Source organism: Triturus cristatus, chromosome 6, assembly GCF_964204655.1.
Source record: "Triturus cristatus chromosome 6, aTriCri1.1, whole genome shotgun sequence".
In the NCBI taxonomy this organism is placed as follows: Eukaryota; Metazoa; Chordata; class Amphibia; order Caudata; family Salamandridae; genus Triturus; species Triturus cristatus.
This window is the reverse complement of record NC_140589.1, coordinates 926,548,271-926,573,462: the sequence shown is the minus strand read 5'-3', so window position 1 is coordinate 926,573,462 and position 25,192 is coordinate 926,548,271. Positions and strand designations below refer to the sequence as shown.

Below are 25,192 nucleotides of genomic sequence, written 5' to 3'. Positions count from 1 at the left end.
AACCAAATAAGCACTGGCACAGGGGGAGGGCACCGGCAATGTGCCCCGACACACCCCCCAACCACTGGAAGACTGAGCCCCACTCACCGGGTTTCTCTGCTGCAACGTCTCCGAACTCTCCGCGGCTCGGGCAGGACTCGGTTTTTCACCCGGTCCTTCTCCTGGGACCAGGACTTCTGCAAGGAGCCTGCAAGGCTCCGAGCCTCCTGGGCTGCTCGCAGGGCTCCTCCCAACCACACGGGAGGGGCGCTCCGGCTCTTCTTCGGCACAGGAGTGGGGGGTAGGCTCCCGTCTGCTCCCTCTCTTCGGTCTGGTCAGGGACTCCACTCACTGACTGCCTCACTTCCTAGTGTGCACAGAGGCAGGGTAGGCTCCTGTCTGCTTCCTACTGCTCGCGGAGTGCCCCGCCCACAACCAGGCCGCTCTGCCTGGCATCCGGGTCTCCGCGGGCAGCGCGGCGGACCCTCTTGTGGATCCTCTGTGTTCTCGGCGGCGGCCTTGCGCAGGGGGCCCGAACCGGCGGGGTGGGCTCCCGCTTCGGTTTTCAAAAAGTATAAATACACGGGGTGGGCTTCCGCTAGCGAAATAAGCAGGAAGGCGTCGTGGGCACCCACCAAAGTTTTCAAAACGCGGGGTGGGCACCCGCTCTGTTTTGTAAAACTGCAGACACCACGGGGTGGGCTTCCACCAGCACCACACCACATGCGGGGTGGGCACCCTGTCTTTTAGATGAGGAGCGCGGGGGAGCCCCACATGCAGGGATTCCCACGTAGCCTCGCACTGCAGGCGCCTGCTCCTCACTCCTGGCAATTGGAATATAGTGCTCACAAGGCGCTATGCCGCTCCAAGTTCCTGGGGCAAAACTGGGCAAGGAATCCAGCAGGTAGAAACAAAAGTCCTTGGGGCTGGGGACACCCCAGCAGGCGCAGCCAGGCAGGCCAGCACGCAGGGACCCCCAAGAAGCTGCAGCTGTGTCCCTTGGCGGTTCCTCCTGGCAGAGTGTCTCCCCCCAGCCTAGGTAAGCACAAGAGCGCACATGGGGTCACAGCCCTTTCCTTTATAGGACACATTTCTTTTGTCTGTAGGACAGGGCATGGTGGAACCAGATGCAACTGGTTCAGGGGGGGATTTGGAGCACTTGGTTTACAAGGCTCCTCTTCCCCTTTGTCAGGTGGGGGCTCGTCATCAGACACACCACAGGGGAATAGAGCCAGCATTCACTAGGGCAGGCACACTCCTATACAGGGACCTGGGATTTTCCTTCCACTACTCAAAATGTAGATGTCCCATTCAGCCTAGCGCTGACTCACCCTGCCCTCCTGGAGCCACCTACACCTCACCAGCCCCTGTCACTCAAAACCCAGACATGCAATTCACATCAGGCAGGCAGAAACATAGCACACAGAAAGGCCAACTTCTAAAAGTGGCATTTCTAAAATAACCACAATAAATCTGCGCACACCATTGCGCAGCATTTATTCACACAATTTCGTACATACCAGACTTGACCACACTGCTCCTCTCATAACAGCAATTACCACTGACACACACTGATCAGAGAATCCCCAATGCATTCCTATGGGAGGGCAGGCCAACCTTACAAATGTAACACAGACAGCGCACGCACTTTACACTGGACCACAGTGCTAAAGTGCCCAGAGGCCTAAAACCACCAATACCATGTCAGAGAAAAGGCAAAAGGTTTAGTGGTGAACCTGCCAAAAAGGGCCAAGTCCAACAGATCTCTTTTCATTTTTGCTATTACTGTAAAGGTCTGTTGTGTCAGTTCTGAGCCCCAAGTTCTCAATGATCTTAGGTATTTGTTTAGGTATTTTTTTGTCCTTAGATTATATGTATACCAGGCTGCCCCGGTGGTTCTGGGGGCTTTATGGCCGTTAGCACGGGTGGAATTTCTTTTGTTTGAATTATTAAGAAACGACTCCCAGACCTCTATATGATGTGGCTCTGCTTCCGGTGACGCCAATTATGAGAAGCATGTCCCCATGATGGAATCTATGTTGCTTTTGTTCCATGAGTCGTTTTAGATTGTAGGATTGGGTTGATGAAGAAAGAGCCTTGGCTTGCCCAGACCTTTTTAGAATGGGGGTTAATGTAAAGGTTTGAGGATGATGATCACTTTCTGCTCTTTCCTTTATTTGGAAGTCAGGAATAAAAGGAAAACGACCGAGGTCCGCCAAGGTGAAATCAATGGTTGTGCCTGTTATGTTCGTCACTCTAGTGAATGCTGCAGGACAGTCCAAATGGCCCTCTCCATTTAGCGTGTACAGTGAAAGCTCGTCCAGAAAAGCCGCACATCTCTTGCCCAGGCTGTCCCATCTGCTTGTGTTGCCCAGCCTTGCCTGCATATGGCCCAATATGTTTTTTCCTCACTTTGCAATAAGTTCATATTAAAATCCTCAGTCAGTATTATATTGGCCTATGGATGAGTGAGTTTTAGAGCTTCAAGTGCGGCGATCGGTTGCTGAACTCTATGCCCTTTCGCTTTTCAGCTGGATGGATATAGATGTTCAAGATTAACAAGCTAGTCAAGGGCGAAGCTTTGAGTTTGGTGAATTGCATCCAGGAGGAATCAAGGTCGATGACTATGTCTTTCCAGAGAATATCCGCCGAGATGAAATTTGATAGACCGCCTTTTGCCCTTCCGTACTTTGCGTCTTTTGTGGCTGGGTTGAGGTATTCTTTGTAGCCAACTATTGGCGATTTTATGATCTGCCAGGTTTCTTGGAATAGAAGTAGGTCGTGCTGTAGGATGAACTCTACAAAGTCAGCATCTTCAAATTTTGCACTTAAGCCATTCACGTTCCATGAGCAGATCTTGCAACCCTGAGCTTTTTTTAAATCCTTGCGTACTTTTGTTCTTGCAGCTCTGTGGTTCGTAGTTAGGGCGATCACCTGCGGTTAGTCCACGGAATTGGCAGATTCGGAGTGTGGTATTGTGATCGGAATTTTCCTAATTGTTGGCCATCGCCTTTTGTTATGCTGAACTCATCAGGGCCTTTTGCACCTTTTCGGACGCCCACTGTTCAATTGGGTTGTTGTAACGGGCTTGGGTAGCAGAGGTGCTCCGCCTTTTTTTTCTCAACGCCCTGTTTAGAAAAGGACTCCCTGTGCCACCAGATCTGTTCTACGAAGGAGTGATCTGTCCAGGTTGCTATAGTGATTTCTAGGCTGGTTCGATTGGGATTGGATATGAACTCAATACTTTCCAGATCACTGGATTTAATGTGACTTAGGGCTGGGAGGGCTTCAAGTAGTCTTAATATTGCGCTTCTGTTTAACATATCGTGAGCTCCCATCGAAATGTAATGTGGGACCAGCTCTATCTTTTTGAGGCCTGTACTGGGAAGATTAATGTATTGTTTTTTAGCTCAGTCGCTTGGGGTCTCTGTTACTGCCTCGGTAAGCGCTGAATAATTTAGGGCTGAGTTTGGATGGTGTCATGCACTGTTTTGTTGAGTGCTTTGAAGGTTCATGACTGATTTGACCTCCGTGCCTCCCAGGAAGTGTGCTCTTATCTTGACTTCTTTGTTGTTGCGCCTCTCTTCCGAAACAGCTAGCCTGTTGCTGGCACTCCTGTGGGCTGAGTTTGCTAGCTTTTGTCGTTTTAGCCAAAGGGGTTAATAAGATGCTAGTTTTTTGGGTGACCTGGGTGGTTAATTTGTTTGGTTCCCGTCCTTCCAAAGGATTGAATATGTTGTATATTTTTCTTGTTGGTGAGTTTGCACTTTTTTGTTGTTTGGGGCTGCTTGAGGCGGCAGCATCTTTTGTAGGTGAAGTGGAGTGGTCCTTAATACAGACAGCATTCCCGATACTTTGTTCAATGTTATCCTTCTCAATTTTTATGTCATTCGCGGTGAGCGTTTTAATTCGTGAGGACGATGTGTTTGACCCCCGTTTGTTTGATTTACTTTTCCTTGCTTTCCTCAAGCGTTTTCTTTCCCTCTTCATGAGGGAAGTTATCAATTTTGTCTGTTTGGGGCTTACATCTACTGTCAGTTGTGGACAGTAGTAGTTGGGTGACATGTCTGGTGCTCCTGCTTGACAGCGGTCACTCAGTTGCTTAGGCTCCCTCAGGGCATCAAGAATGGGTGAGCTTGCCCGCACAGGAACATTGTGGGTCTCATTGCCTCTTGGAATGTAGCTCCTAAGGGTCTGGGGGCTCCCCCGACCTTCTCCCTCGTGTTCACAGGCTTTTGCCAGTGTGGACTTTGTTTGGGGATCCCTAACTACCTCCAGCAGTTGACATTAATGTTGGTACCGCTGTTAGTTTTACAATTATTTGGGGGCAGTGACATGTATGTTATGTAATGTCCGGGTCTTTCTGGACCATCCCGATCATTGTGTGCATGCAACTTTTGTTCTATCCCCAGAACGTGGATGGCTAAGATGTTTAAGAGCTCGACTTGGGTGTCTAGCTTGTCAGCATGATATTTCATTGCCTTACCGATGGTTTTCATGGTGTTTAGCGGATGTTGGAGAGCCGATCGATGCTTTCATCTGGGATCTGTCTGATTGATCTGATTGATTCGATTGGTCCGATTGGTTCTTGATCCTACTTGGCTGTTCGTTTTTGTATAAAGTATTAGATGCAATCGCTGGGGCTGGGCTGGGCTCCTTAGCTTCGTTTAGCAAGCGCCCGCTTAGTTTGTATTGAGGTGATTCCAGGTCCATTTTCTGTACCGTTTTATGTGGATCTAGTGATAGGCCAAAAGTATTGCGGCCTTGGGTGCAGGCTATGACGGACTCCGGTAGTTCTGGTGATAGTAGGGCTGCCAGTGGGAGGGGAGAATGGGATGGTGCGAATGGGCTTAGGATATTATCTAGCATGTGCGTTGGGTCGTCCTCAGTTTTTTGGGTTATCATTTGCAGTTGCTGTTGGACTGGAAGGGACATTTGGCTGATTAGTAGATCCCAGCTTGGGTCCGGCTGGGTGTGGACTAGAGCTTCGACAAGCTGATGGTGGTGCCTTTGGAAAATAGCAGGTGGGTTTGAGGCCTTAAGTATTGATGAATCTTGATTAGTTGATTGCGTGCTCTGGTCTTCTCTGATGAGATCTGAGGTGATCATTTATTTCTGTACCATGAATTTCTTTGTTCTTATTATGGCAGCTGCTGTGTGACAGGTCCTCAATGCTTTCACATTGGGGGTCTGTATTGTTGTTACTTTACTTGGCGTCCTTATGGTCCATGTGGTCCTTGTGGCTCTTGGGCGAAAGTCTGCGGCATACTTTTAAAAAGTCTGTGATCAGTGCCCGCTTTCTGGCTTTGCCACCTGTGTAGTGTGCGGTGAGTGCGGACAACTCTCCTTCTTTAATTGTGTCAGAATTGATCTCTGTAGCAGGGACATGCATGCTTGCGCTGTCCATGACAGTTATGGTGATTGTAGGCATGGACGGCTCTCCATTTTTTGTTTTGTCTGTCTCCAAGAGGGTTGCTGACTCTGACCCAGGTGATTTATTTGTGTGGTCCATGCCTTGTGGACCCCCTTTTGGGCCTGCCTTGCGTTTTCTTTCTTCCGCCTCTGGCTTTCCCTGACCTCCTACCATGTGTGAATATACCAACCCGGATGTGGCTTGAAGCGTGGGCGCTGGCTGGTGCCTTGCTAGGACCCACCTGGATCCTGCCTGGGAGCCTGGTCGGTGGCTGCTGCACCCTGTGCAAAAGCTGGCCCGAGCTGATGTTAAGGTCTGGGTGAAGGGCAAGGGCAGGATGCCAGGGGTTTTATACTTCTTCGCTTTGATCTTTCCTTGCTCCTTTGTCTTTCCTTAAATCTTGCTCCTTTGTGCAATATATCAGTTTCCTTTTTTTGCTTGAGTGCTTTTTGCTAGTTTTGCCTGGCTCCTCTTGTGTCCAATGGCCCTTGGGCTTCGGACCACTGACGCCCCTCCCCTTTGCCTGTGCACTGCTAGACCTCTTGTGCTGTTGGTGGGGGGGAAGCAGGGGGTTAGCTGGTATTGGTGAGGGTGCTGGAGGTACAGGATATGTTGGTGAAGCACTTTTAAAAAAAATGTGTTTATGAGGTTGTTGAGGCATGGGGGTAGGGGCGATGAGGTAGGACGGGGGATAGGGGGTCAAGCGAGGCTCACAAGGAGGTTTTGCAGGCTGCACCCAACTTGGCTGGGCTGCCTCCGCAAAACCGACAGGGGCTCGCACTTACTGCGGCAGCCCACTAATGGCGGCCGCGCTTGCCTCTTACCGTAGAGCGCCTCATCCTGGGGCCGGTCCCACGATCCTCCGATGCCTCAAAAGTGACCGCGCACTGCCAGCAACTCGCAGAATCACGGAGATGGTCCCGGGAATCAGGAATCTGGAGCAGAACAGAGCCCGCCTTGCCTCGGCACACCTCAGTGCCGTGCCCCACGTAGAGGCATCAGGAAAGGGAGTCAGGAAGCCTCTATTACTAAACTAATACACAGTCAACATAGGCCATCTTTAATGCTGATGAATTCCGTCAAAGTCAAAAATTAGACCCATACATGTTCACTTTTCTTTCTACTAACTTACTGTACTGATTTGCCTGATCTGACAGGCCTTCGAATGGTACCAAAGATAAGGGCCAAAAGAATTCCTGAAATATTCAAGGGGAAGCAAACTTGTGGAAGTAGAGGACAGGCTGAGGTGTGCCCAACCTCAGAAGCTGAAACAACAACAAAGTGATGGATGGAATGCTAGAAAATCTCAGTCACTGGCAATCCCTCAGGCCATATTCCAGTCCATCTGTTTTCGTCCACCATGTCTCTCTAGATGAATGTCCGCTTAGGCGAATCATTACAAACTGCGCTCCTGATGGGAACATTATGTACCAAACTGCCAAGCAAGGTCCCCTGGAGAAGGGACCATAAGCACAGGGCTCGAGTCGGGGTACCACGCGGGTGGACGGCGTCCCCCCACTTATTTTACCAGGTTTTTCCGGGTGGACGCCGTCCCCCCTGCCCAAAAGCTGGACAGCATTGTGTGAGCAGAGAGCCCGGGTGGGAGGGAAGTTTCCCGTAAATTACCAAAGATATGCTAATATTTGTAATTGGAGACTTTAAGAGGCACCGGTGGTGTGTGCAGGCTGGAGTGATTGGGAGGCGGAGCGAGCAGGCGTTGGCGGTTAACGCTTGGAATGTGTGTCCTTCTGTATCTTGTGCACTTTTGAGCACTTCGTTGTGCAACTGGGGCACCCCCTCGGGGGAGTGGGGGGGAAGGGGGGTTGCAAAGGACATCGAGGAACAGACCAGGGGTAGCAGTGCTGTGAAATGCCCCGTCATCTAAAGGCATATGAATACTCATGAGATTCCTGTTGTGACGTCACTTCCGGTGACAGCGTCCCCCCACTTCTTTTCATGAGAGTCCTGTTGTGACGTCACTTCCGGTGCCAGCGCCCCCCCCCACTTCTTTTCATGAGATTCCTGTTGTGACGTCACTTCCGGTGACAGCGTCCCCCCACTTCTTTTTTTAGGACTTGTGCCCTGCATAAGCAACACCAGACCAGTTTCAACCAACCTCTCAGTTCTCAAGAAGGTACAATGTCACATAAAAACTTTATAACATAAGCTTTAAAAAGTAGTGTAGGCAAAATAAAAAGAAGGAATTTAAAGTTAATAAAATAAACTGAATTTGAATTAGCTTTGACACTGAAAAGATAAGGAACTACATTTAATCAGATATGAACAATGTGCACTAGCTTGGTGTAGACACTCAAAGTGAGTAAAGTGGGATGACCCACTGCCCCATGCTGTATGCTGTGATAGGCAGAAGCAAATTGTGAATGACAACTTAGTAGACAAGTGGATGATGACCAAAAGACTCAGTCTGCACAGAGATTATGTATGATTATTTTGGAAAATCAATAGTATGGTGAGGCAACTAAAGAGGGCTCAAAGCCCAGACCTAAAAAATAGGTCGCTGTTAATGTAGCCTCAGCTAGAAAGGGCAATGGTGGCACACAGGAAACTCGTAACAGGCAGCCAAGGCATGGATCGATTATCCTCGGTATAATTATAATAATTTATAGATGACACTGCCAATATCTGGATGGTTCGAAAGGCTCCTTACTTTGATAGTTGGCGAATAGATGTTATGAGTGGGCTGTTGCGGAGGAAGCACATATGAGACTCAGTAGGAGGGATGAGAAAGCAGAAGAGGATATCGCTGTGTGGAGTGCTGTGTTTGCAGGGGTTCTTGGGTCTTGAGATTGATGCAGAGGGTCAGGGCACTGACAGTGAATGTGACTCTGAAAGTGATTGTTAGATCGGGTGGAGGACATAATTCATATACGATGGGAGATTCAATGTGGTTTAGAGATCACATGGGGGTGAACAGTTCCCTTCACGTTAGACTGGAGAGTAATGGAATGATCGTATTGACGCTTTGCTCTGTTTCACTGAATCACCCGAGATAAATGTCGATGTACTCCTGTCTCTCCCTCTCTCGTGGTGCTGTATTGTCGATTGTTTTGAAAATGTAAATACAATTTATTTATTTTAATTATAACTTACTTTACATGTAATGAGCAAGAACTAATTTGCAATACAGACATAATCAGCAAAAGGCCCATGTAAATTATAACACAGTATACCATAGGAAATTATTAGCATTCTAGCGCAAACGTGTGGGGGTCCAGGTAATTGAATTCTATGAAAATCTATCTGTGTAGAAGTAATAGGACCAGAAAATTGTGCTTCAGAGGATCTACTGTCTAGTGTTTAACACTCAGCTTTGCAACTTATGAATTCTGGCCCCCTATCATAGTTTTCCCATCCCACTTAGAAGAAAGTGTGTGATCTTGGGCAAATAAATATCTCCCAAAGCCTTACTACAATTGGTACAAGCAAATTCTACATAAACCTTCATATATTTTTGTTTATGTGAAAGGCTGGCACAGCTCACAAAAGAGCTAACAAATTAAAAGCTATAGTTCAGATTTAAGGGTTGCGGCCTAGATAAAGTGTGACTCTACAGATCGATAGAGAAACACACACTCCGGTACATGTCATAAAATTCTGGAAACACTGAAATAAAAGACTCACTCTCCCCTTTTGGTTCACTAAAAAGAAGGCCTTATCGGGTGTTAAGGAGAGAAGGGAACCATGCAAAATGATCATGATGTTTTGCTTGGAAGGCCATAACTGTATGTGTCCGTAGTCTAACAGTAAGTGTAAGTCTAAGTAAGTAAGTAAGTCTAACAGGTGGGCAGAAGCACCGTGTAATACTGGTTGCGGGACAGGGACGGATAGGTTGCTGTAAAAGAGCAGACTTGAAATAGGTAGATTACAGGGATGAGAAATACAGGTCAATAACAAGCAGAGAAACTGTTGGGGCTTGGACCTGCTGTACTGGTATGAGATGGGCACCATCATTTCATTTCATTCATACCATACCTACCATTAATAAGAGGATAATGAACATAATTTTAATCACATCACAAATTGGATTATCAAAATACCAGCATGCAACATGGCAGAGTGGCCCTAAATATCTGATCAACTTCGCATCACATATTTATAGACTTCTAAACTGTAATGTTTATTAATATAGAGAACTTGCCATAGACAAATACATCTAGTGCATTCCTTACAATGTTCTGCGCCATTGATCCACGGTGTACAGTGTGGTGAGCAGAAGTAAAGAGTGGAAGACAAGAGGAAAGATTAATGGATAAAGATCACTGACCATATACCCCGACAGGTATGTATTATTATACATATATTTTTGTAAAACAACAGTTTAGCGAATATACTAAAGCAGTGTTAAACAAACACCAGACCTAAAAATCTTGCAAAACAAAGCACTTTTCTCGAAGACTGCGGAGCTCCATGTAGGTGTCACTAGAAGTTGGCGAGCCACTGAAAGCCCTAGCCAGGCACTCTTGGAAACCTCAGCAACTATCGGGGGTTCGCTGCCAGCATTTAGTTAACTCTATGTCTGGTCACCTAGCTTCAAGAACCCACACGCAAGGCACTAAGTGCTCTGTACACGCCTGACTCACGAAGGACAGCGCGTCAAGGTTTCCCTGGCCTGGCAGGCACCCCAAGAATACAGTCTCCCTCGTCGAACCTCCCAGCCCTAATTCAAGGGGGAGGTTTCTCTGGTTTTAGCAAAATACTATCTGACAGCTCAACACACCAACGTTTACGTAGCAGACGACCCTGGTTTCCTTTTACAGATGTTTAAAGTGCACAGCTCGTTGCGGTGACATCCTAACAGAGGCTCTTGTTAGGAAAATAACATTTTCTTTTAAAAGAACGCGTTTTGTCTAAAACCACACAAATACGCTGGACAACTGTACTCAATAAAACTTATATTGGGCACAAGAGGTCTGACCTGAAAGAGGCACCATGTAGGCGATTACTGTTGCTGGCGACTATTCATAGCACTCCATCTCCCGTAGCATCTGTCAGTCCCTGGCTACCATTCATTGATCTTCCCCGTCCCCTCTGCGGCACGAGCTGCCACTGCCAGCTCCCGGGTGTCGGTTGCGATGGTTCCGATGTCAACAACGAACACTTCCAACCTAGGGAATCTACCAGGCTCCGCCCATCTCAGCACTGACTCACAAAGGTTACGGGGCAGTGTGAAAATATTATATTGTAAACTGCATTAATAGAGCAATTGCGAATTAGGAGCTTGAAAGCGGCCGACTAGAATAGCAATTTTAAACTTCATTAGTAACAACATGTTTTTAGGATCAGAGATAAAATGCACTTTCAAATTTTAAAAATAATATTTTACATTGATTTCTTTGGAGCAACATAGTAAGTTAGAAGACTAAGTATAAAAGAATCAAAATTGTGTAAATAAGTGTGCTTGAGAAAGGTTGCATATGTTTTCCCTATAATTTTAATATGAGGAGGACACCATCTTGAAGTTTCAAGATGGCCGTACTGTTTGACGATGTTCACCAATATGGGGAATCCATAGGTTATGTGTATTTTCTGATCATTGGCTATCTTCGGAGCTCTGTCCTATTGGATAGCAGCTCCGTAACCCCGCCCATACAGGGAGCTGTGTAAATAATGTTACTCAGTGCTGCTGCGCTTTGACACTATATGTTCATCCCTTTACTGATTCGGATAGCCAACCAGTGCCATAAAAGCAAAGGTTTTAGATCGCTTATGTATGACATTTTCATAATTTCAGTGGGATTTTGAGTGAGATTCTACAATTATGAGTGACACCATCTCGTAACCCAGCCTCATTTCATCACTGTACCTCACTGATTTACTCCGTGACGTCATGTCCGTGAATCTGTGCCGCGGGTGATTAGAAGACTATTGGGAAAAATACATTCTCCCGATTATGTTTGTCCCGCTTTCCTCCTCTAAAATGTCGGTATGTATGCCTGATGGGTGTCCTACTGCTAAGAAACTGTCTGTTGTTGCCACGCTGTAAGCTAAGAAAGTGTATGGACTTTTTTACAAGTGACTGGATATACTTCTTGCGTAGCGCCCACTCGATAGCCTTGAAGCACTTCCGAGTATTCGAGTTGGTAGATCGGTACCTGGGAATTGTCCACGCAAGTTTGCACGTGCACAGCAATGTGTCAAAAACCTTTCCTTCTGGCCTTTCCAATGCTAAAACTCTACTTTCGGACTCACGATTACTCGTTTATTTGTGGCTGGTTTTAGGTTAAACCTGGGCAGTGCCCGCTGCTCTGTGATGCCTGCAGTGGTCGAAGTGGGGAAAAAAAAAGTAGGGGAACTGTGGGCGGAGAATCAGAGGGCGGGAATAACCCGAGAATGGGGTCAGTGGGCGGAGTTAGAGGTGTGGCCAGGATTGGCAAAACATCCCAATCTTTAGTATTTGTTTGGCATTTCACTGACCGGTTACAGCTTATTATGTTTTTTGTCAGTCAGTCAGTCAGTCAGTAAGTCTTTATTCGATTCACATCATAAAAGACATTCTACACAAGTAAAAACATTTCATATATAATACAATTCATGTTATAATACAAGATAAAGCTACTAAACCTTTAAAATATTACATAAAAACAGGTAGATTTAAAAATAATCACAGCATAATAAAATATAGTGAGATACAGTAAGGGACACGCCAGTTAACCTAATAATCCATAATAAGGTACTAGTAATAGTAGCTAGCAGAACACAAATCACATCTTAAGTTTCCTTGCCCTGAGAATCCATACCCAGCTAATAAATTTGGCAACACCTATGACTATGGGTTTTGAAGTATCTGTTTTCAAGATTCTACTAGCAACCTGTGCAGAGCGAGTACTCATTAATCTGCAAACAGGTCGAAGCCAAACGCGACGAGGGAGTTGGTAAATTGGGCAACCAAAAAGGAAATGGTCCAACGTTTCAATCTTATCTACGCAGAAGGGGCACTTATCACTACCAAGAGGACTCCAGCTTTTGGTGAGTCCTCGCAGTGGTAGGGCGCCCACTCTAAACTGGTGATACAGTTTACGATCAAAATACTTCAAAATAGTATCCCAGTAATTTTCATAAGCAGACTCGTCCTTAAGAACTAGGAATGTAGCAGTCATCGTAGGGCCTAGGAGGGAAACACATCTCCTGTTCTTGATAAAGCACCAATAGGCATACTTAAGGACTTTTTTAGACGGAAAGACCACAGAATCAGGGTTAGCCCATAGGTCACGCATCCCAAGGTCAATCAACAGGGTTTTAATACTGGACAACCAGGGAATCCTGTGCGAACCCTCCATCCCTTTGACCTCCAAGAGGGCTTTTGCATAGATCGATAGTTCAGGAGTAGTCCACAGGCGACGCCAAAACGCCAAAGGTCTATACCCTGCCCAATCCTCTATAGGCTGGATTCCCAGGTCGTACAATAAGGGGATGCGCGGAGTAGATTGGGGAAGCCCAATAGCTGACCTAAGGAATTTATTCTGGGCGGTCTTCAGCTTGGACAGGTTACTAAATCCCCAGATCTCAGCACCATATAAGATGGCAGGTAGAATCTTGGAGCCATAGATCTTCATTAGGGGGGCTAATGGTTTAGTTAGGGAGAGTTTATGCTCTTTCAGCAAAGCACCACCCAATTGGTAATGTTTAAGAGCAAGAAGATCCAACTGATGAGACCAGCTGCAAGTCTCACTAAAGGTGACCCCTAGATAGGTAAAGACAGCCGTTTGGGTTAAGTTGACACCGCCCAGACATACCTGCGCCTTAATACGCCGGGGACCACGGAAAACCATAAACTTGGTTTTCCCAACATTTATTTCCAACTCATGTTCGCGACAAAAGATCTCGAAGCGAGACAGGGCTAGCTGCAAACCCTGTCTCGTCTTCGAGATCAAAAGGGTGTCATCTGCGAACATGAGTAGGGGAATCTTCATTCCCGCCAGGGTGGGAGCATCAGTAGGGTCATTGAAAAAGTAATTTATGACCCTATTAATAAATAAAGAAAACAAAGTGGGAGCGAGCACACACCCTTGGCGAACTCCTTTAGACACTTTAAATCTATCTGTCACCTCCCCTGGTTTGCCCCAACGGACACGGGCAAACGTATCTTCATGGCTAGTAACCAAAAAGGAGACCAATTCTTTTGGCATGCCCATCTCCAAAAGTGCTTTCCATAACTTGTCCCTCGGCACAAGGTCAAACGCGGACCTTAGGTCCACGAAGGCCGCATACAACTTACCAACCCCCAAAAAAACTTCCTTCCAATAAAGGAGTACTACCCTGAATGCTTGGTCCAGGGTCCCAATATGAGAGCGGAACCTTGCCTGAAGTGGGGACAACACATCAAAATCAGACATCCAGGTTTGAATACGACCCAAAACAAGACGGGCTATAATTTTTTGTACTGCGTCAATAAGACTAATAGGTCTGTAATTGCCCGGGGCAGAGCGATCGCCTTTCTTATAGATCGGCAATATCTCTGCCCCGAGCCACGAGTCAGGGACAGCAGCACCACCCGTAAGGGCATTAGCCAGCATAGTCAGATACGGGATCCATACATCTTGCTCCTGAATGAATAAATCAGCAGGAATACAGTCTGGACCCGGGGCTTTACCACTCTTAATTGATCTTAGCACCAACTTAACTTCACAGGAGGAAAATTCTAGGGGATTTTCAACACCGGATGGACAAGACATGTATGTAGCCGTCTTGTCACCAACCTTAAACTGATCCTCAAAATACGCGACCCACTGTTGAGGCTCAACATGATTAGTGGGACGAATATCCGAGGGGCAGTTACCCCATTTAAGAAGATGCCAAAATTGGACCATATTACGGTCATGGCAGGCCTGATGAAGATCCAACCAGCGATCTTCATCCCAGTTCTGCTTCGCCTTGAGTTGGGCAGTTTTATATACAGATCTACATATTTGTATAGTGGTGGGTGAGCCAGATTTAATGGCCAGTATTAAAGCACTTTGGGCCAATCTACAGTCCCTATTGAACCACGAACGGGGTCTCTGCGCTTTGCCTTTACCAGTAGCGGGATGAGTTTTCACAAAAAAAGATTTAAGTTCGGCAAAGAGCTTATTGTGGATGTCCCGAATATTATCCTTAATCAAACTTTGGGACTTCAGCTGATTAAGTAAGACCAGAGCATTGTTAATTAGTTTCCTAATGGCTGCCCGTGAAGTTTCACAAGTGGCGATTTTCGGCCATCTCACCCTTCTAAGATCATTTGTGAGGAAAACATCCATAGGGGTTTGGCCATCAGGAGAAATGGGGGGGAAAGCAAAACTGTTGTCTTTAATACGCAATGCAAGGGGATTGTGGTCGCTCTCGACTCTACTTACTACCACCATATCGTCAATGAGCGGCCACATTTCCAAATTGACTAATATATAGTCAATTCGGCTCCCAGTTCTGCCATTGTCAAAAGTCGACCTCCCCAACCTATCTGATTTTGTTCGCCCATTAACTGCTCTCATGCCCTGGTTTAGACATAAGCCTTTCATAAAAAGGGCAGCTTGAGTCCATTTACTTATAGGTTCGAGCTCCAGCTGGGGAACACCCCAAGTTGAATCTTCGTCCTCTGTGAAGTCCCCAAGGTCGACCCCCAAGGGCTCAAAACAGACATTAAAGTCTCTGGCCACAATCTTATTAATGGACTTTGGTTCGGACACTAAATAATCCTCCAAAAGAAGACAAGTGGGAGAACATTTGCCTCCCGGAAGACCCCTTGTATAAATGTTTATTATTAGGAGATTGAGGCCACTGATAATCAAAATATCAGAACTGTCAATTGGGACCTCTGTCACGGTGACACCTTCACATTGACGTACCCATGTGGTTAGACCACTCATGGGTCTGCCCCTGTGACCCTTAACAGCAAGCTTATAAAAATTCAGAAAACCTGTGCGAAAGTGGGGAGTCAATGCCCAGGTCTCTTGAAATGCCCATATCTCAAACTCGTCAATAAAATTGGCCCAATCAGGAACATCAAGCCTAGACCCCAACCCTGCGATGTTCCAAGAGCCTAATTTTAATGAGGAGATTGCAACCCCGATATTCACCGCTTGACCTGGAACAACCTGGCGATCGTTCAATACAACAGGGAATAGTTGTATAGAACCAGATGGATTAGCCCTACTTGGGATAACATTAGAAGGTGATGGCTTAATGATAATATCCAGGATCTGATGACAATTAGGGCCCAAGGACCCCGAAACAAGCGGTAAGGAGCAGTGAGAACCATCCATGCGTCAATCGTTATCCTCAAGTGATGAGAGGATATCAAAGCGATTGGAAATCGCAGTGGGCAGATAAGACCTTACAGGAATTATTGGAAGGGCACGATTATCCCACTTTGACTGTAAGGGGCCTGGCCTATAAAAGAAACCCAAAGGGAGAATTTTGATCGAGTTAGAAACTGGGGGTAGATGGTGGGTAACTTCCAAAATATATTTAACCAGAGCAGGAGACTTAAAACTCAACACAACACAGTCCCCAGAAAGGGACTTATAAGACTGACCAATCCAGTTGATGCGCCTAACCATGTTGAAATCATCAAACAAAGCCCTACTATTACCAATTTTAGAGCTCAAGTAATGCAGGGATTTGTTCTTAAGATTGGACCAGTGTTCATAAGATCCTTCCGTGAGTGGTGGAACATTAGCCAAGACTATAGAATAGGGGGTGGCTTGGGGAGGAAGATGTAAACTAAAAGGCATTGTAGAGCTCCCTGCTCCCACCGCCTCATTACCAGCCCTGTTGCTCTGGAGGGGGCATCTTTGCACGTCACGATGGTTATTAAAACCCCCGTCGGTAGCCTCACCTAGACCTGTATCTTGGCCCTTATCTTCCCCTGTAGATAATGAATGTGGCATAACCCCCACTGACCTTGATAGACTAGCTCTACCGGCCACATTAGTCACCCCCACTGTCATCGCCCCATTTGACAGTGTGGGAGGCCCTAAGGCTGATGACTTATCACCAGCAAGTCTAGCTTCCAATTTATCCAATCTATCGGCAACAAGGTCCAATTTGTGGTGGATGGGTGTTAGGAGACAAGCTAGATGGTCTTTAAGTCCAACAATAAGTACATCCAATAGAGGCTGAAACAGGTCCTGGCTCGGGGGGGTAAAGTTATGATCAGAGCTTTGCCCTTCGACGGTGGACCAACTAGGCTCAAAATTAGATGACACAACAAAGGGCTTACTCGTTCCTTGACCTCTCTTATTTTTACTAATAACTTCTTTTTTTTTAGCTTTATGAGTCAGCCTCCCTCTTGTGGTGACCCTGGTTGGACTTTGAATAACAACACAGGCCTGGGCAGAGTCCATAGGCTCCTGGGCAAGGAGGGTAGGCAATGGGGGAATAGTGGTGCCATCAACTAAACTAGAGTGATCAGAAACAGGCAAGTCAGCCTGCAACTGGGCACATGGGAGGGAGGAAGATGTAGGATCTAGAGAGAGTCTGCGTTCCACCGCTAAGATCTCAAGGTTCAACGCTGACTCAGCTCTAATTAGATAATCATCTAGTGTCCCCCCCACCTTATCGCCAGCTCTCCTTTTAGACATACTGCGAGGTCAGACAAAGAACGATCTTCTCTGGGAGCAGCCCGCCTTCCCCTATAGTAACACCACAGCCTAGGGAAATGCACAACGAAAATAGAACAAGTCAATACCCCTCTTGGCCAGCTCACAGTTCCTGGAATGAGGCTTCTTGGACGCCGATCCCCTCACGGCAGCGACAGATGGCACACTGACTACTCAAATTTCCACCACAGATGTTAGGGGAATAGCCCAGCCCAGCCTTATCTGGACTTTGACGGGCAAGGACGGGCCCGCCCTTGGCCCGGGCTTCGCCCGCGCACGTCCCGCGCAGCGTTGGTCTCCCGCGCTTATCAGCGCGTCAGCTGGTGATTCTCCTCCCTCCTGGGAGACGGGTGTTCTGGGCAATGGAGTCAGCACAAGCAGAGTTCACCGGGCAGGTTCTCAAGCGCGTCCCGCGCAGCGTTGGTCTCCCGCGCTTATCAGCGCGTCAGCTGGTGATTCTCCTCCCTCCTGGGAGACGGGTGTTCTGGGCAATGGAGTCAGCACAAGCAGAGTTCACCGGGCAGGTTCTCAAGCGCGTCCCGCGCAGCGTTGGTCTCCTGCGCTTATCAGCGCGTCAGCTGGTGATTCTCCTCCCTCCTGGGAGACGGGTGTTCTGGGCAATGTAGTCAGCACAAGCAGAGTTCACCGGGCAGGTTCTCAAGCGCGTTATTATGTTTTGTAATTCAACCAAAAGATACACATGATTATTTAACGATTAATATGAGTTATTTACATTAAAATAAATTCACAAAGAGGGATATGTTTCTAATCACAGAATGTCCCAAATATACTTAAAAATGGAAACACAAGCCATTTATTTCTGAGCCATGTATTTTCTGCGGTCAGCAATATACACAGCGACAATCAATTTTACGTGTGTAAATCACTGTATAGGAAATGTTACATAAGACAAAGGACTACAAGATGTAGGAGTCACATGACAACCATATTAGTTGGCAGTATAGTTTAATAGTGATTGATCTGGAGAAACATAAACTCAGAATTTAAAACTTAATACCATGATTGGGGGTTCTCTTTAATAACCATTATTGATTTCTATCCAAATGAACACTTTTTGCAACATCAGGATAATCAAAGGCTTAGGGAAAAAAACATAAAGATCTAGTTTATACCTTGCAGTTTGTATGCAGCTCTAAGATGAAAGTTAATAGCTCACTGTTCTTTGTTAGGATTTTAACTCATAAACTGCAAGTAACAAAAGGATCTTACTGACAAAAGCAGTAACCCACTGACCTATTTACAATATGTGCACTTTGTGATGGGCATGCTACATTTTCTTTGCAGCAGGCACATTTGGTGCAGTTCAGAACACAAAATCTCCTTCTGCTTCCACGGACGGAAATGATTTCACAGTCACACGCACATACACACATCACACGCTGGTGGGGCCCATAACACCAACATTCATTCACATCAATCTATCCGTGCCTACAGGGGAAATTGGGTCTTCAAATTCCCTTCCGAACTACAGCTTTATTTCCCTTGGATGGAGGAGACCACATCTATTTAATTTTATCCTGACATTTCCTCCATCCGGAGGCCAATTGGATCATTTAGTTGACTAGGGAGGTGATGATAAACACTTCAATTTATTATGCTAATAAAATATACATTTCAAGAAATAACCACCCGACACAGTTCTTCAAACACTTAATTCTTTATCTAATTAAATTTGTAAATCAAAGTCCTAACAAGAGCAATAGAATCTTGAGTCATAGTTACCTATTCTGGCTAATTGTCGTTCTCTAAGTCAGAATCAGGTCCTCAGAAAATCATCAAAGAGTCTAGCGTCCCGTCCTCTGCTGTCAGCGTCGTGAGTAGCATCGATCAGGGTGCGTCTCAAGATCATAGGGTGGTAACCGGCTTTTTTCCCTCTCTGGACTACTAATATTTATTCTGAAATTTTGCATATAAAGGAAACATTTCATAATTTCTAGTCATTTCATTGGCTGAATTCAGCCCCGTCCCAAGAATTTAAGCAACATATTTAATGTTCACATTCGGATGATGTATTCAACCAGGCGTATGGGAAAATCGTTCCCAGGTCAGGAATGTATCCGTCTATTGTGGAAAAGGTGGCTTTTGGCTCCAAACTAGCAACATTTCTTCCATGTTCAAGGACATTAGCTTCTCGCCCAGAGTAGTCTTCATGGACCTGGTACAGGGGTTCAAGGAGAGGTTGCTACGTAGTCAGTGTAGACGCCTTCCTCTGCTGTCAATTGCATGAAGTCATGTACTTTAGTGTGGATTCATTTGGCGGCCATCTTTTAGCATGCCGAAATAGTCAACTTAAGGTAAAGAAACACAAAACGTAATTAATACATGGAAATGAATAAAATAATGTTATTCCCTTGCTAATACCCTTATGTGTGTGCATTTATCTAGCCATATGCGACAATTAAAGCCGTTAAATGCAGGTTTATTTAAGCGCAAATCACATAAACATTGCTTAAACTAAACATATAATTTTTAATATGCGTACAGTCTTAGTTCACCTATTAATTTAGCCATGCAAATGCGTTCCCACATATATTCTCTTGATTAATAAGGTTGGTTAGTTTATCACAGCACAATGTTTTAATCATTAAATTTATCGTTTAGTCATTTTAATATAAACATATATAAATGGATTGGGTATACCAAATATTTTTATTTTACCCGCTCCAGCAATCCCCCCTTTGGTGATTTTATCACCACTAAACAACCCACAAATTTCAATTTGGTTTCCCCTTTTGCAGAAATTTGAAATGTCTTTTTGCTTAATTAAAATTCAGTTTCCCTTTCATTTTCTCTTTGGGTTCTATCATACATGCTCTCCTTCCATTCTTCCATTTCTATTTCATTGAGATCTTTTTCTGGTTTCTTTTCTCTCTTTTTGTAAATTTCTCTTTTAACCTTCTTTTTATTTCTCCTATATCTACAACACATACATCCTAATCTAAGTAGTAATAATACAAAAATCACACAGGTTAATGGAAATAATATTTTCCCTAATATAGTACTACCTAATTTACCTAAGAAAGCTTTTATAGCAGCCATCTTATTACTAATTCTAGTCCAGATACTTTCAACCTCCAGTGGTTCTATTTCGTCATGCAATTCTGTAATATTTTTAATATAGACTTTTAGATCTCTGCTTTCGTCAGGAATGTAAGTGCAACAATGTTGAACTTTCAGCATTCCACAGACTCCACCCTCTTTTGCCAATAGAATATCAAGGGCAAGTCGATTTTGCATAATCATAGCACGCATGGCAACCAATTCAGTGTTTACCAATAGAAATCCTCCAGCTGTGCTTGTTGATAAACGATCCACTATAGTGGACAGCTTCCGAATATTATTTGCATTCAAATATATTCCCACTGCTGGTATCAAGGCTCCAAAAATATCACCTACAATTTCTAACCAGGTTTCTCTTATGCTACGCATTAGTAGGTTATTTGATCCACTATTTTCTACTCTATTCATGTGAAAAATCTTTGGAAGGACCAGGCCTACATAACATGTGCCATACCAATGGTCAGGCAGCCTGTAATAAGCCTTGTTCCCACAAATATAATACAATCCAGGAAAAACTGGGTCTTCTCCACCTCTAAATCCCCATCCAGATGCAATGAAGTATGTATCATGACACTCATTTGTCCCTATGTATATGTAATCATACTGGGATCTTTCTCTCATGATGCATAATTTGCCTTTCTGTGGTGAATCTATAGCTATTGTTGGTCTAACATCACCGTGCGTTTCCTTGTTCCCATCTATTGCCCAAATGTTTTCCCCTTCTTTATGTCCTTCTGCATTCTTGTGTATTTTCAATCTTCTCTCCTCAACCATATCCAAGAATGTTTTCTCTTCTGTTTTCAAACTGCAAGTTAAATTGTTCTTAAAAATATATTCTAGAGTTAGTCCTTTAGTTTCTATAACCATTTCTCCTAATGTATTAGCTTCTTTAGCTGGATTTAATTCTTTATTCATGGGCAATCGTCCAAGAATATTATCTATGTTAGACAAATTGTACTCTAATTTTCCTACTTGATAAAATATACTAGTCAAAACGCTACATGTTATTCCATAAGTTGCTGAGAGGTGATGATAAGTCACCCCTTCTGAAACAGATGCAGGTAATTGCATGCAGACGTAGCAATCCCTTACTTCCATTGTTTTAACATATTCATACAACAATTTTGAAAACACATTACTAGAGAAATCATTTATTGATCTATCTTGATGCACATGCTCTGTGCTTGTTCTAACTGGTATTACTTTTTGTGAGTTTTTCACTATATTAGTCATATTCTCAGTATGTCCTGCTAATGTATCTAGAGTTACTTTGAAAGAGATCAAAAGAGCGAGTACGCTCCAAAGAAGCATTAATAATCCTGTACAGCAGCAACATGTCTTGCACCATCTTCTCATGAAGGTACATCTACTCTTGTTATCATCTATGTTAGCCATCTTGTTAGATCTAACCGTGTCTTTTTAGCCTCCTTTACTCCGCCTCCTTTAGCTTTTAAGCTAAACTTATCAGGTTATCCAAATATTGCAATTTTCTTATTCAATCCTGTGTATTCCTACAAGGATTGCCTAAATTACTCAGCTTGGCCTTTCGTCGTCTTTCACTTCTTTCTCGTCATCCACATGTAGGATTTCCTGATCTTCCGCTTCTTCTCCGATGTCGGATAAGATAACTCTCAGGATTTCCCCAGTCTCTTCTTCTTTTATCAGTTTCAGCCAAGTCTCCTCTGGATTTCCTTGACTATCTGCCTCTTCTCCTTGTTCAGGCAGTGCCACGTACGTCCATTCAGGTGACTTATATTTCTGATTTGGCTTCCTTGCTCGTTTGTTTGCTTCTGACACTTCTGTTTCTCCCTCTTTCTCTGGATGCTGACTAGTTACTTCATTCACTTGTTCAGCCTCTGAAGGTTTAGCTCGTGTCAATCTGTATCTTAACTTCTTAATTTTATTTGGCCAAATATCTCCTTTGGCGTTCCTTCTTGTTTTGCCGTCTTTGCCGTTTCTTTCCTCGATCCAAGTTCGCTTTCTCAGAACTCGACCTTCTGGAATCTCTGCTTCGCTGTCCTCAGATTCTGTTTCATTTGATTTTTCCTTTTCAGAAGTCTCCTTTTCCACCTCTTTGGTTGGCCCTACTTCTGTCCCTCCTCGGGTCTCCGGCACGCAATCTTCTTGCTGACTTATTGTCCCTTCACATGTCTGGATGTTGCAGCTCCCTACACCTCCTCGGGGATCTTCCGCAATCTGTCCCTCTCTTTCTACAACTGTCCCTTCCTCTTCTTCTTCCAGTATTTTCTCAGGTGGAATTTCTTCTACCCTCTCATTTGGTGTAAATGTTACTTCTGACTGAATGTTCTTTTCTTTTCTTTTCTTCTTTCTGTGTTCACCACTTGCGGTTTGCTCGTCTCCAGAATCTGAAGTGTCTGAAATCTGCAATCTTTTCCTCAGAATTTCCTCTCTGGGGGTCTGAACTAATCTTGGCTCATTTTCCCCCCTTTCAGGGTTTTCTTTTGTTTTTGTGTTTTCACTGCTTGACTCATCACTTGATTCTGATTCGTCAAAGTATTCTTTTCCAATGCCGTCTGCTGGATTTGGAACTCTCAGAGTGTGACTAGCATGTATCCAGTTCTTCAGTCCTGCACACTTCACAGCAGTTGTTGTAGTTAGGATGACCTGTCTTGGCCTCCCCCACCTTGGAACCAGGCAGTTTCTTCTTCTGTGTACTCTTATCCTTACCCAGTCTCCTGGGCTCAAATCATGGGCTGGTTTTCTTTCAAGAGTGGTGGCATCCGCTCCAACCTGGTGAAACACAGAATGAACTGCGTCAGCCAGGCCATGACAGTAATCCAAAATCATGTCATCACTTATAGTCATCAGCTTGTTGACTGGCACAAACACATGTCTCATGGCACGTCCCATGATGATCTCATGTGGACTCAAACCTGTGGTTCTATCTGGAGTAGACCTAATGGTCATCAAGACATCAGGCCATTTCAAACCTGTGGCCAAACACATTTTTCCAATTCTATTATTGATGGTACCATTCATTTGCTCGACCACACCAGAAGCCTCTGGTCGGTAGGCACAATGTAGTTTCTGCTGTACACCCAATGCTTCACAAATCAGTTTCATGATCTCATTGTAGAAATGTCCTCCTCTGTCTGATTCAATGGTTATTGGGAACCCGTACCTTGGGATGAATTCCCTCAACAACAGCTTGGCCACTGTGATTCCATCATTTCTTCTGGTCGGGTATGCCTCCACCCACCTAGAGAACAGACAAACTACCACCAAAACATACCTCAGTTTGTTGTAAGGGGGCATTTCAATAAAATCTACTTGCATTCTAGTGAAAGGTCCTCCTTCCCGACCTATGGTACCCAGACTCATCACTGTTTTTCTTCCTGGATTGTACTGTTGACATGTCAAACATCTATGACAGAGACTTTCTGCGATCAGCCTGAATTTTGGATTATACCAGGTCTGTTTAAAGGCCCTTATCATGGCATCCCTTCCCAGATGTCCTTGGCCATGATACATCCGTGCCATGGTTGACATCATGGTATCAGTCATTACTGGTCTTCCATCTCGCTATACCCACACATGATCTTTTTCTCTGGGGGCACATCCTGCTTTTACCCATTGTCTCATTTCCTCATCCCCTGCTTCATCCTGCAGTTGCCTCACTTCTTCCCATGTTCCCACAACGTTAGTAAACATTATGGAGCAAAAAGACATTTCCTTTTCCTTTGACCGATTGATCGAATATTTGTTTCGGGCACAATACTGAGCCATGTCATTTGCAAACCGGTTTCCAGTAGTGATGTAATCACTACCCTGTCCATGAGCAGCACATTTCACCACAGCCAATTCTTTGGGCATCTGTATCGCCTCAAGCAATTTTCCCACCACTTCTGCATTCCTTATGGGAGTTCCACTTGAGGTCAGGAAACCTCTTTGCAGCCATAGTTGGCCAAAATCGTGGACAACTCCGAAGCCATACTGGCTGTCAGTCATCACAGTCACTCTTGCATTTCTCCCAATCTTGCATGCTTTGGTTAATGCCACTATTTCTGCTACTTGAGCGGATCTAACTCCTTTCAAGGGTGATGCCTCTATAACTGCGGCAACTGTACACACTGCATAAGCTGCACTCAACACTCCCTCTTCCGTTCTCAGACAGGATACATCCACAAAAAACACATGATCACTTTCTGACAGTGGTAAGTCTTTTATATCCGGACGAGGTTTCGTGCAATAATCAAGCACACCCAGACAATCATGATCAGCTTCTTCTCGTATCTCCACTCTCTCTGCATCAGGCAAAAGTGTACCTGGATTCACAGTCACACATCTTTCCAAACTCACATTGTTCGCACCTAGAATGACTTTTTCATACTTAGTCAGCCGAATATGTGACATGAACTGTGTTCGACTCCTTGTCAAAAGGATCGCCACACTATGGGGTACAAACACTTTTACTGGATACCCCATCACAATTCCCTCACTCTGCTCTAGGCTTCGGCATGTGGCCGCTACCGCTTTCAGACATCCTGGCAGACTTATTGCTACTGGATCTAGCATTGATGAGAAATAGGCTATTGGCCTTCTTTGTCTTCCATGTTTCTGTATCAACACTGAAAGTGCACACCCATTTTGCTCACTACAGTATAGTTCAAACTCCTTTTCATAGTCTGGCATACCTAGTGCAGGTGCTTCACAAAGACTGTTTTTCAGCTGTTTGAATGCTGCCAATTCTTCTTTGTTCAGTTCAAGGGGGTCTTTCACCTCACTTTTTGTCAATTTCACCAATGGTTTGGCAATCAGGGAGAAGTTACTTATCCACTGACGACAGTACCCAACCATTCCTAGAAACATTCTTACTTCTCTTTGAGTCATTGGATCTCTCATTCCTCTAATGATTCGGATTCTGTCTATGGTCACTTTCCTCAGGCCTTTCTCAATATTATGACCCAAGTATGTCACTTCCTTCTTACAGTACTGCAGTTTTGCTGGAGATACCTTAAGTCCTCCATCTGCCAGGTGATTTAGCAAAGCTATGGTGTCTGCTTCACAAGCTTCTCGTGTCTTTGACGCCACCAATAGGTCGTCAATATACTGGACCAAAACTGAATTTTCAGGCATGGTAAGGCTTTCCAGAGATTTCTTTAAC

At 44.9% G+C, this 25,192-nt stretch overlaps 1 protein-coding gene across 2 annotated transcripts in view; it reads right to left on the bottom strand.

Moving 5' to 3' along the window:
* AHI1 (Abelson helper integration site 1) overlaps nucleotides 1-10,559 on the bottom strand; it is a 971,238-nt gene extending 960,679 nt beyond the window's left edge. The window contains exon 1 of one of the 2 annotated variants that reach the window (XM_085611599.1): nucleotides 10,329-10,559. The gene's annotated coding sequence lies outside the window, so the exon portion shown is untranslated. The remainder of the gene's footprint in view (nucleotides 1-10,328) is intronic. The other variant, XM_085611600.1, reaches the window with a different exon arrangement.
* Between the last annotated feature and the right edge of the window lie 14,633 nt (nucleotides 10,560-25,192).